At 42.6% G+C, this 14,024-nt stretch overlaps 1 protein-coding gene and 1 pseudogene across 2 annotated transcripts in view; both read right to left on the reverse strand.

The window, feature by feature from the left end:
- CNPY1 (canopy FGF signaling regulator 1) overlaps positions 1 to 14,024 on the reverse strand; it is a 511,443-nt gene that overhangs the window by 370,602 nt on the left and 126,817 nt on the right. The window lies entirely within an intron of this gene.
- Positions 2,020 to 3,190, reverse strand: LOC144785466 (small RNA 2'-O-methyltransferase pseudogene; annotated as a pseudogene).

Raw genomic sequence — 14,024 nt, forward strand, 5'->3', positions numbered from 1 at the left:
GTTCGTCTCGAGGAAGGCGGTCAGCTGTCTGTTGACGATCTTCACGATGACTTTAGCAGGAAAAGGGAGGAGCGAGATGGGGCGGAAGTTTTTGAGATCGGTGGGGTCCGCTGTAGGTTTCTTCAGGAGGGCGCTGATCTCGGCGTGCCTCCAGCTCTCCGGGAAGGTGGCGGTGTTGAAGGAGGCGTTGATGATGTTCCGGAGTTGGGGTGCGATGGTGGAGATGGCCTTGTTGAAGACGTGGTGTGGGCAGGGGTCGGTCGGTGATCCGGAGTGGATGGTGTTCATCGTGCGGGCTGTGTCTTCGGTGGTCACCGTGGTCCAGGTGCGAAGGATGGCGGTGGGGGGAGTTGGTTCGACGGTTGGGTGCGTGGGTGGGGCGCCGAAGCTGTTGTGGATGTCGGCGATCTTGCGGTGGAAGAACGAGGCGAGGGAGTCGCAGAGGTCTTGTGACGGAGTGATGTAGTTGGTGCTGGGGTTGGAGAACTCCTTGACGATAGTGAAGAGCTCTTTGCCGTCGTGGGCGTTGTTGTCCAGTCGTTCCTTCAGGGATTTCTTCTTGGTGGTGCGGATGAGCTGGTGGTGCTTGCGGGTAGCGTGTTTGAGGGCGGTCACACCCTCCAGCTTCTTCGTAGTCACCCACTCCCTACCCATCATATCTGTCTCTGTCTCCAGAGCCCATCTGCTATTGAGTCCCTGTTTTCCTCCACTTTTTGGAGTTTCCCTACTATCATAATAAAGCCTCCAAATGTAATCCTCTGCCTTAAAGAAAGCAACCAAGAGCCCATATGGGCCTAGAAGAGTAGCTGCTCCAATTGTGGGCATTTTCCATCCATGCACTGCCCCTCCTTGTCCTGACCGTATACTCTCTTCAATTAAGTCCGGTGCCGATTATATTGGTATTGTGCACAGCTCTCAAAGATGGCAGCAGCCACACTCGAGTCCCATTCGGTATATCGAGAGCCCCATCTGCAATACTTCCACCTGAGCATTACCCGCGTCGTAGCAACCATGTAACATCCAGCGCAGAGCGGGTTAAAGACTGTTGCACTTCCACAGAAAACTTACTCAAATGGTCACCAGGGGCTGATGCAGGATCATCCAACTTTTCACTGCTTCCACTAATCGTTAGCTCCCCTAAGTGAGTCGCAATATCAAGCTAGCTTCAAGCAAAGTGAGAAAAATAGCTAGCTCGGAAGGTCAATAGAGCATGGCTGTCTTGCACAGCTTGGCTCTGCCCACCTCTTAAAATAACAATTAACAATAAATGCAGTTGCTCCTCTCTTTTATAAGAGGTATCATAGGTGGTGAAATAGCAATTTCGTGATTATAGCCTCTTTATAGCTCTGGGCTACCAGCAACATCAGTAGTTTCTCCTGAGCTTTTGTAATTAATACTTGGAAGGGATCTAGGTCAGCCCCTTTGAGTCATTTACTTAATGATAGTTTGACACAGAGAACAGTATTACCCAGGTGTAGGCTGACTTGAGGGTTTACAGTGAAAAACAATCACACTGCTGGGGACAGTCTCACACTTTGTGAGTCTTACAGTATGAAGCACAGTGTAATGTGCTGAGCTTTAGCTACATTATGTGAACTAGCTTCATGCTTGGTGAGTCTTGAACTGAGAAGCACAGTTTATCTCCTTTAATATGAGCATTACACCTTACGGCAGCTGCCACACTTGCTGTTTGTGAATTTTAATTGTGCACCGCTATCTCACTGAGCATAACCGAACATGCATAAGCATTTCTTTTTTTTTTGGGGCTTATAAACAATTTAATAGCACTAGGCACAAATATGTTGGATGTAAATAATATAAACCTGAAATAGTAATCATGACATCATACTATAAAATGAATATTTTATGAAAAGTCACTGATGTAACACACCTGATCAGCATGATTTCCTGCATGACAAAAAAAATAAACCTTCATTTTACAAATTTAGACCACTTGAAATGAAAATAGACCCAAATATTTCCTGCAAAGGTATTGCTTCAAAAGAGTAACTAACCAGCTTACAAAAAATAATTCTCGCTTTCAAGATCAATCTTGAGTTTCACAGCAGATCCATCATGGTTGAGTGTAACTTTGCCAGTTATCATCTTTAGTAGAATATCATAGGTGCCACAAAGTTTGTTCACTTTGGGAATAGAAAACAGATAAGCCAGGGGAACATAAACTTTATTTTTTCGCATATATGGCTCAAGTCCTCTTTTCTGGATGCTGCCCTCTGCCTTTGTAGGAATAACATTTTAGACCATTCATTTCCAAGTCGATGTGTCAAATATTTGTGATCAGAATCAAACTGTAGACCATGACCTTCTTTAGCCTCAAGCTGCATATTGTTCCAAAGAAGTCTCTTAATTCTATGCACTTGGTACATAGTTTCATTAATTACTGCAATCTGAAGATATTGCTCATCATGGAGGCTTGGGTACACTATTTTGAAAACAGTTTCGTAGACATGTTGTGTCTCTCTCTTTTTGTTAACCATCTCATCAGTCTCCAAGTAATTCCTCACAAAGACAGCTATTTGAGTACAAAATCCAATGTCTCCAGCGTCTGCGGGTGGTGCTTCTACACCACTAAATTCCACTGTGTAATTATATCGATCAGCAGCATTCGAAGACCAGCACTGAAACTCTTCTCTTTTCCACTCAAACTTGTGATCTGGATGTCTGAATAATGTCGATTTTGGAAGCAAGTGGTTGAATTCAAAGTTTGGAGTGCTGATAATCACTCGTGCAGGAGCCATAAAACCAAATACCACCTTTTGGAACATTTCCAGTTTTTCGACTCCATATGCTCTATTAGTTCAATACTAGTCACCATGTCAAAGTTGAGTAGGACTGGATCCTTTTGGGCAACCGAACCTTTGTGGAGCATGACAGACAAATGCCTTGCACAGGGCTGGAGATAATCACAAGGAAGGGAAGCCAGTGTGTGCATTTTTTCTTTCATTTCATCTTCACAGATGTCTAGACCAACAAGTTCCCCAATGCATTTGCAAAATTTCAGCATCCACAATATTGAGCAGTCAGCACATCCCAAGTCCGCCACCTTTTTTGGTTGGTGTTTTTCCACTAGATCCTTCACAGACTGGTATCGCTGCTTGTAGAGGGGTGGCGTAAACATGAACTCATAAATGAGCCAATCCACTATAATAAGTCAAATATTCTCAGGAACTCACTCTGGGTCTGTCAAGAACACTAGGTACGACGTTTGACTCTTGAACTAGCCTGACTAGCTTCCTCCCCGAACATGCATAAGCATTTAGTTAAAACCAGTTCTTTTACATGTAATCCATGTACTCTTGTTGTGCATTAGTAGTACTCAGTTTTCTGGCTTATTCGTCGACAGCACACTTCTCACCATATCCCCCATTAGTGCAGCAATATGCTACTCCTAACTTTGACAGACCTGACAGCTTTCCTCTTCCTTTAGACTTTTCACCTAAGGAGTTCTCACCCTTTAATCTGGGAATGCTGACTACATTCGAGCTCTGTCTGTATCTACTATCTAAGACAGCTACTTTTGTGGCTGTGAAATAAAATTAGTACACTTTCACAAAGACAAAGGGAGCGACTTGCTCAGTTATCATTTTACTTGTCAAATTTTAAAGGTATATCCACTATGAGGAAGTGTAAATCCTATATTCTTTAGTGTTCACTGAAACTAAATTAGCTGCATACAAACTCACCACAACCATCTTTTGTGGACTGTGTGATGCCGTAACCTTTTATTTGTTCACCCTAGCATCAAGCCAAATGTATCCCGTTGACTTCAGTTTGTGGTGATGGGGCACAGCGGTTGGAACACCACGCCAAGGATACCTTTGTCATCCTCCATAATAATGTAAAGCTACACTGACTGACGTCAATTCCATTACCTGCCACAAACACCTGACTTCACCCTCCTGTTTGAAGGGTATGCTGCATTGGGGTCATCCAGGCTACCAGTAACGCCTGACGTCGCTCTAATCAGACTCCATGGGTTGAGAGGTTGTTCTACTTTCAGTTAATGTTTAGGACCCAGTCCAGAAGGTCATATTAACTATAAACTGCAGCTCAACCTTTATAACCTGACTATTGGTTTTTGAATTTAGGCAACAAATCTCTCCTGATCTACCAGTTTAATGTCCACCTTCAAATATAGAGCACTGCTAACAAGGAAAGAGTCCTGTAACCACACATATTTACTATTGTGCCTGCTGTCAACTTTTGCCCTGCATTTGTCTGTAAATGTGACCCTTTGTCCACTCTTTGTGTTCTTAATTTTGTTTCTTTTGTCCAGAAGTTATAGAATATTTATCCAGAATTCCATGCCAGGTGGTCATCTAGTCCAAATGTCTCCGCAGCATTCTCCTACATCTTTAACAGAAGTTTACTGTGCTGTAATTGCCAGGAAGAAGGTCGGCCCATGGGATATCAACGTGCTCAAAACCAACTGAATATGATGTAGCTTTGTATTTCAGGAGCATAAAGGTGGCAGATTGGTTGAGAGAACAATAGGAGGGACTAATTAATTACATTTCTGGCGTTGTTTTCTTTTTTGTTTTTTTAAAATCATTCTTTTTATTATTTTTCCTTTAATTGTAACTATACAGCAAATGTACAGTGATGCATTTATCTTCCGTTTACACATCATAGCAGGCACAACATACATATTTTTCCAGATAAATATTCTTTTATTATATGTATACTCATAATGTGGGCAATACATATCGGAAGTGGGTCACCATGTGCCCCAAAAAACTGTTCTCATAATTTTTAAACAGCGCCTTACTTTATACACCGACTCCACCGCCTTGACTCCTCCTCCACTCCTTTGAGCCACTTATAGGAGAGGCCTTGTTCAGTTGCTGATGATGAGCAATATCTCACTTCTCAATCACTAGACTCAATGCTACTAGTAAATAGGCATTAGAGGATTCCTCATAATTGTGCATTATTTACAGGATTGCTATTTTGGGATCAGCAATTACTGGTTTTCCTACGACCTGCTCTAGTGTTTTCTTGTCAAGACTTCTTTAATAATGGGGCATTCCATACTGTGTGAAGGTAAGTGGCTATAAAAATTCTGCATCTTAGACAATTAGGGCTGGGATTTCTGCCCATTTTCCAAAGTGTTTTAGGGTTGTAATAGGCTCTTTGAAACTACTTTAAGAGGCAAGATGATATTGCTAATGAGCTAGAGGCCATCTTGGCCAAGTCAATTCCTCCTCCTCTAAGTTGCCCAGATCCCGCTCCCAGCCAATCTGTACGTCTTTTCGTGTGTGTAATACGAGGTACTTATAGACCTTGGAAATATCCTTAATTTCAAGTCATTCCATTGTTCGTTTTGGTTCTAGGGGTTAAATTTGGTGAGCACCACCAGTCTCTCTCTATATGGGTCTAAAGCATTACAAAGTTGTATACAGCAGTAAAATTGGGATTTATCAAGGGAATGCCAGCGGTAATTTTTCAAAACTTTTAAGGTGACTGGATTTCTACACATTTCAGAGTTTCGATATTCCGATTAGATCCTAGGGGCAGAACCAGTCTAGACATGGCACTTAAGCTTGTCAACTACGGTGCCAGAGCAGGGGTGTGGAATTCCTATAGCCCGACGCCCAACACAAGTTGTTTGAGGTCAAGGGCAACAGGTTTTCATGTGTATTTTGTCCTTGAGACAAGTAGGCCCGACCCCCTACAGCACAATCCCTTCGGCTGCCAGTTTATAATAGCGCAATATGGATCAGGGAAGGGCATTATCTGCAGTCAATGTAATATTTATAATGCTGTTCAAACTTGTATTCATGGTTCATTAATTGAAACCCTTTATTATTAGGGTGAGCGCTCTCAGTAAATGTAAGCTCTGACTGCATTACTGACAGTGGTTCCAGTTTAAAAATATGTACACACGTTTTAAAAGTTTTGCAATATGAGGCTATGTATAAGGTTCCAAGAATGCTCTCTGATTAGATGCAAATATTTGCAGAAGCTTGAAAGTAAGATTGATGATTCTTTGCTTTAAAAAAAAAATGTTCAAAAAAAAATGAAAGTAGGGGGAAAAAGCATTTAGCTAAATTACTGTAAACGTTTAGGTACCATTTATTTGCAGCATCAATTAGTAAAGTGTGTTGATGTATGCTAGTATTTCTCAAAAATATTCATAATAGAAAATCAGTGTACCAGTTCCAATAAGATTATGGGAAACATAAAAATAAACAAGCATTGGAACACAAAAGATCCTGGTTAACGCCAGAGCTCATTAGAGGCCCAATTTTTAAAGAAAGTCTCAAATGTGCAAATTACAGAAATGAGGAATTTACAGAAGTAGGGCAAGAAATAGTACTGGCATAATCAGAGAGGCTATATCAGAGCACTTATATAATCAGATTGCAGCCATAATTTGCTGCCGCATTACATGGCACAAAAGGGACAAGTGCATTTTGTTACAGGACAAGTAGATTTAGGAAGTAACCTGCCCCATGGACAAGTAGATATTTCGTTAAATTCCACACTCCTGCAGAGGGGTGTTTTTTGGTTAGTATACCCTCCTATTATATCCATACCAGTGCATGCTGCCAGCAATCAATAGCGATTATGTAATGTATGTGGGATTGCCATGCCATACAGTACATCAGGTGTGCATATCGGTCTAGGAGTTTGATTTCTAGTCCAGTACTTAAGTCATTTCTGTTTTCAAATAATGAGTTATTGATAGGGATTCAATGTCTGGCCAATTAATACACACTGGCACCTGGTATAATTAAGACTCCATAATAAGATGGTTGTACACATTTCAGGAATTAGACCCCTGTTGCTCCCCCTTCCCATAGATAGCTGTGCAGAGTGGACTGCAACCATTTAAAGAAGCTTTTGGGTATAACATATGGCAGGTCTTGCAGTATTATAGTGGTAAGACCATCTTTAATAGTGCATCCATTCCCTTTTTGTACATTGAACGTGTTATCAAAGTTTCTAAGTCACTTTTCACTCAGTGGGGTTATATTAAGATCCCACCATAACTGTGAATCTGTTTATATGTATATGTCCCAGATATCTAAAATAATCTCACACCGGAAGTGCAACTTGCCTTGTCTATATTGCCTCAACAACAAATATCACTACTATACCGTTCCTTAATAATCAATACACCTGATATATGCGCTGCACTTAAAGCGGAATGGAAGAAGGATGTAGGGCCACTTGAGGTTTAAGACTGGACTTTTTCACTCATGGACACTAGAGAGGTAGCTATATCCACCAGATACTTTCTGATACAGTTTAACTATTCATATTGAATCTACCTTATCCATGAACCCCTATGGCATATGCATAAGAGCCCTGAACCAACCTATTTCTGACTTTCTACCAGTTTACACTAAGTTCTGAGGTATCAGGTTTGGTACTGTGCTTTCAGGTTTCTGAATGCAAAACAGCATATCAATTGCATAGGAGGATACTTTTTATTTTTTGCTGCCATTCCATCTATACCCCCAGATCTGTGCGTCTCGTCTGATGAACTCTAGGAGTGTCTCAATAACGAGCACAACTAAAAGGGGATACATACAATGGGCATCAATGCGTTGTGCACTGTTCTATTGGGAAAGGAGATGAAAGAAATTGACCAATGTGGGTGTATAAAGGCTCCATATATGAGCAAGGAAAATGGGGCTGAAGTTAAATATGTTCAGAACTTGGTGGAGAAAGAACCATTTGACATAGATCAAAGCCTTTTCAAAATCCACCTGAAGCAATGCAGTAGAATCCTGAAGCAAGTGTCTAATGCAGTGGCAAGTACTGTGGTATGGTATAAAGCCATTTTGATGCCTGTTGATTGATATATTTATTTGCCTTTTTGCCAACATTTTAGCTAGGAGCTTAGTCTTAAAGTTAATGAGTGTTATGGGCTGGTATGAGGTTCATTTGTGGGGGGGGTTTCCAGGCTTAAGTATAACCGTTTTTGTGGCTCTGCAAACGAAGTCAGTCTTTAGGGTCTCCTCAAATACTACCAGTATGTGGGGCATTCATAAAGAATTCTAAGGAAAACTGGATTTTTGTATATTGGCATTCCGTTTGTGAAGTTTGTTTACCACTTGAGCTTTGCGTACTGTTACCTTTTTTATTATAGGATTTTGATTTCAGTTGTTGGTGGGCATTGTTTCATGTATAACTGCTTTTAGGGATTAAAGAAAAGTATCTGCAGAGCTGAGAAATTCTGCACCTAAACAATTAGAGGGATCCTGAACCGCGAATATTTTCCTAGTCTCCATTTCCCGGTTGGCCGGCCCGTACTTTAGTTTGCCTGTAATGTCTCCCAACGCCATACACTCTGTGATGGGACGCAACCCAAGCTTTCTGGCAGTGTCAAGCAAACTGTGTTTGGGGGACACTCTGGCAATCTCCAGTAGGCGAAGAGTAACATTATTGTGAGTAAATGCTAGTTTCCAATTTAGAGTGTTAATAGTCTCCTTAAAGGGGCATTACCTTGCTTTCTGTTCCCCTAGCTCTTCTGGTTAGAAAGATAGAACCCTCCCTTCGATCAACACTATATTGGCCTCCCTTAATGTGGTCTTTGAAGGTACAGCATCTTGGTTTTGAGGAAGGCACAATGTTTGGGGTGAACTTGGTAACTGGTGAAACAGAACAACACCCTGCCTACAACTCCTCTTACCCACATGTTGATCCCTGAAGTATCTGTCACCTATATAGTTTTCTCTGTTAACTAACTTGGTTTAAGCCTATGACCTTTCTGAATTACAGCTTCATGAGTATCGACCAGTGCCCTATTACAAATATTTACTGAGTGTACATCTCCTAATAATTTATTACCTGGTCTGTGCTCAAGCATATTAATTGGTTTGTGGTCTTCATAAACAATAGTATTTCATTTATGTCCCCGTTTGCATTTTCTTTATTTTTCTTTATGCACTTTACAGATTATACTGGATATTTCACTGTGATGAATTTAATATTCTATTATCGTGTAAATATGTCCAAATGCATTATATACTGGTTTGACACTTCACTGAAGATTTCTTTGTTGTCTATACCGTGATGCTTATTTATTTTCTAATGGTGGTGGGGTCTGCCACCTTGAGAAAGGCTCAATCGAGCCGAAACGCAGTAGATGTCTCTCTGCTTCTGCAAATAAAGGCATTGGTATCACGCTACCCTGGAGTGCCCGTCGCCTTTGGTCTCTTGCTATTACCAAAGTTATTTTGGATATATATGACAATTTACTTTCAGGCATAGGGTGCTGCAAAATTATGCAAAAAATGAAGCATGGAACTCTGGATATTTTCCAAGTTTAGATGTAGTGCATTCTTCTTTCCATGGAGCACCCTACAAAACCACCTCAAATGTTTTTCTAGCAGAGTTTTTAAACATTGGATTAGAACAGTGCCATCCACGACGAGCTAGAGCGTGACAAAGCCGTTTGCCATTTTTACAGCAAATTCTTTAAGCATAGGATTAGCCAGTGTGTAGAATCAGTGTTGATGATGTTGTAGGGTTGCTCCATATAAAGGAGCTGCTCTCCACCTAAACTCGGGAACTACCCAAAGTTCCCTGCTTCCTTTTTGGTGGGGGTGGTGGGTGGGTTGGCGGGGTGTCTGTGTGTGTAAAATATATGTATATATAGAGAGAGTGAGTCCTGAGAGAGTGAGTCTGAAAAAGGGAAGAGTGGAGAAAGGCATAGAACACATGGGGAGAAATTGTTTTGGAAAGGATGAAAGAGGCAAAGTGAAGGGAGGAGAGATTGTTTTATGAGAAAACGAGGAAAGGCAGGGGTCAGAGAGAAAGCATAGAGCTGGAGGAAGAGAGTGTGTGTCAGCAAAAGAGTGAGAAAGCAAGCCAGAGTGATAAAGAGCAAAAGAAAGGAAAAGTTAGCATATGAAGTACAAAAACAGGGAGTGAGGCACCTAGAGGGACGAATCAGCATTCAATAAAAATGAAACGTAGAGAAAAAAATAGAATATAACAGAAATAATAAAAAGGCTTGTGTTTTCGCATACATACTACATTGGCTTATTTTTATTCCTATGTAACTTTTGATTTGGTTTGCCTCTAAAATTATTTCTAAACAAATGGTACAGCCACTAGTGTGACCAACCACCAGTAAATTTCATGGACTGTTCGTAATTTTGACCTCACGTCCGTTGCCCATGAGGGTCCTTTTTACGCACGCCTTTTTTCCGTAATTTTGGCCATTATAGGGAGCAGCACTGCTCCCCTGCGAGAAGCCTTAGCCCCTTGATGGGGCCGCCTCACACTCCTCAAGCACAAGAGCAGCCCCACCCGCCTTTTGTCATTCTGTATGCCGGCTAATTGTCACCTACAGAATGACAATGGGGCAGTCTGGGCTGTTAAAGCATGTGGTGGCCTCATCCTGCCTCATTGTACAGCAGGGCATTCTGTTAGATGGATAAAAGGTAAAACGCCCATGCTCCAACATGAGAATACAGTTTATATAAAGAAGCCTGTGAAACAAGTAAAAAAAGAACGGGCTGTAGTTCTTTCACTGTCTCATCATTTTAGAACTGACGCATTTTTCATATTATATTCAACAAAGCCATGGTGCTGCTTTTTTATTTTAAGCAACTAAAAACCATTGACAAAGCCAATAGTCCTGGCTTGTGGTGGGTGTAATGATACTTGGTGTATTATATATCTGGATGCAATGACAGAAACAACATAATACCAGTCAGGCGGAACACTATTCTAAGCACATATTTTTAGCCTAGGTGTGTTAAGCCATGCCCTTAATTACATCAAAAACCCCCTTTGAAGAGAACCCCCCGTTTTGCTTCCCCACGTAAGGCCCTGGAAACAACACCATGTCACAGTCACCTCACGTCCTGGCACTGCATCATGCATGACTTCTAAGTTTTCAGATTGCCTATGTGCAGGGGCATAGTGAACCCTCCCCCACCCACCCTCTGCTTTAGAAACTACAGCGAGGTGAAGTTCTTGATGGGCCTCTTCTGTCTGCAACACTGCAAACAAAGGCTCAGCTCATAATGTGAAAAGGTGGGTGAGTAAATAAGTGAAGGAATGTGTGAATGGCTGGGTGGGTGAGTATATAAGTGAAGATATGTGCGAATGGCTGGATGGATTAGTGAAAGGATAAATGGATGTATGCAAGGGTGAATGGATAGGTAATGAAAGAAAGGATGGATGAGTGAGTGAAAAGGTAAATAGATGAATGAATGGGTGAAAGGGTAGATGATGGGCGAGTGAATTGGTGGATGGATAAGTGAAAGGATGGATGGATTGACGAATTGATAAATGAGAGGGTGAATGGATGGATGAGTGAAAGGGTGGGTGTAAGGATTGATGAGTGGGTGAAAGGGGGTAGATGGGCAAAAGGATGGGTAGATGAGTGAAGAAGTGAAAGTGTGGATGAGTAATAGGGTCAGTGGATGGGTTCATGTATGGAGGAGTAGATGGGTGGGTGGAAGGATGGATGGATAAGTGAAAGTGGGATGGAGAGAGAAAGGGAGGATGAATAACCGAAACTGTGAATAGGTGAAAGGATAAGTGACTGGGTGGATGGATGAGTAAGTGAAAGGATGGCTGGATGGGTGAAAGGGTAAATGGCTGGATGGATGAGTGAATAGATGGATTGGTGGAAGAGTGGATGGATCAGTGTGCGGATGGATGGATGAATAATGGATGGATGAATGAAAGAGTGGATGGAGGGATGGATGAGTGAAATGACTGATGGAAGGATACATAGTGGATAGGTTTGCAAATAGTTGAATATGCTTGGATATAGATGGGCACACAGATGGAAGGACAAAATGAATGGTGAAAGACCATGATAGATAAAAGAATTATTACACCTTGTAGCATCCATTATCTTAAGTAACATTTCCTATACATAAACTTTCACGTTTACATGAGTCATTGTCTCTATATGATGTGTGTGTGATGTAACGCACTCCGACACCCTGCCCTACATACTTGGGATGAGTAGCACTAAAAAAGAAATTAAATACACATGAGAGGCGGTCTATGTGAAGATGAGGTACACAATTGGAGGGTGGTAGCAAGGCCGGACTGGCCGGACCGGGCATAGTGTGTTTTCCTGGGAGGCTGGAAAGGGGGAGGGGGTCGGTATTCTTACTGGGGGCTGGCACTGCAAAGTTCCTTGTATATCCAGTAGTTTTCAATCAACAATAAAAGCGTCCCACTTGTATTCAGGTGTCGGTCACCATTGTCTGGTGACTAATACCTGCTGGAGCTCGATGCAAGTTTTGAATCGTCTACGGTGGCAAGTTGCGGGCATACTGAAAAACGCAAAGTGCAAGATTGTCTCAACCTAATATAAACTTATTTGAACTTGTACTTAAGTGGTTGTCTATTTACTTACTTTTCTACTATTGCGCAACCTCCTCTGACGTGTCTGTAAAACTTACCTTTTGTCCCGAATTTTAACCTCCTGTCCTGAATTTTGACCCTTTGTCCTGAATTTTTACACTCACCGTCCTAATTTGCACCCATGCCAGTTGGTAACCCTAACAGCCCCTGGCTCTCCCAAAGACAGCATCACTGCCCTCTTCTGCCACAGAGATCGTGGGTAGCTGAAGTCCAAGCTGTCACACAATTTTATTTATTTAATGCGATTTTATATAGCGCGAACATTACCCGAAGGTGTCTGAGCGCTTTACATAAGAAACCAGTTGCGATACATAAGGACTTAGGATTACATGAGTTACAAAAAAGATGCAAACAGAAAAAATTGCTAATGTACAAGTTGTAAAGTCACACAAGGAAGAGATACAAACAGAAAAATTGCAAATGTACAAGTTGTAAAGTCACTCAAGGAAGAGATACAAATGGATAAACTCTTAAGATTCACATAGGAATGGTAGTGAGTACAAGGGTCTACTACATACTCCCAGTGCCGCACTGGCAGCAGCAGGGCAATTTTCCCCTCCTACACAGTCTTGAGTCAGCAAAGACAGCAGTATTAGAAGCGCTTGTCACCTTTAGCACAAACAGCAGTAGAACGTGCTTCCCTCATACATCACTGATACAGCATGGATACGGAAGTGCACATCGTCCATCACACAGAACATGTACCAACAGCAGCCAATGGTCCACTCACAAAAAACGATACATCATAGATAGGAGAACAACAAGGTTCTCTTGAAAACACACACTGAGCATAGCATGTGGGCCAGCTTTACACCCACAGAAGCTTGGACAGTAGCAGTGCAATCATCCAACTCCCAGCTTGTACAGCAGCATTGTAAGCATCCCTCTTAAGTACAGCACAGCCAGTAACAGTGCAACTTTTTCTCACTCACGCACACAAAGCAGGACTACAAGCTTCCCACATGCACACCCTTAACCCAGTGCACTCACAGAAAGCAACTGCGCAGCAATGCAATCTTTCCACATGTACAAAAGTGGTATCTCAAGAATTGTAAGGGGCAAGCATCCCTACCACAAGACCTTTTGATGTAGAATATAATGACTTAAGGGGGCTTTACAATACAATAACATTTATAAAGCTCACAGCCGCTTCCAAGGAAGCGTCCCGGCGCTAGCGTCAGAAAAACAGACTGACCGTAACCCTCATGGATCTGGGGACCTACAGCCACGCAGCAAAGAGGAAATCTTCATATGTTTACGAAAAGTTGATTCAGAGGGGACCGTGAGCAGCGCTATTGCGGCTGCCTGTGGCCCCCGCAGGGGGCCACCTCGGGGGACGGCCACCCCTTAGTGGCATTTAGGCGCCTCCCCACTCACTTCTGCGGGACTCCAGGAGGTGTCCCCTTACAGGGCGCGCTGGACGCGTCATGTCTGGCGCGCCGGGGATGGGGAGGGGTATTTAGGCCTCTCCCGCCATTGTTGGGCCTCTTTGCCCACGGCCCCACGTGCGGCGTGGGGGTGACCTGACCCCAGGTCACTCCCCACACCGCACGCCTCCCTAGGTGCCCGAGTGCTGCCGAGGGTTCGCTGCTGGTGTGCCCCCGGTACTGCCACCTTCTTTTGCTGTGTTTCTTCCCTGTAATCTGCTG

Source organism: Lissotriton helveticus, chromosome 10, assembly GCF_964261635.1.
Source record: "Lissotriton helveticus chromosome 10, aLisHel1.1, whole genome shotgun sequence".
NCBI classification, from domain to species: Eukaryota; Metazoa; Chordata; class Amphibia; order Caudata; family Salamandridae; genus Lissotriton; species Lissotriton helveticus.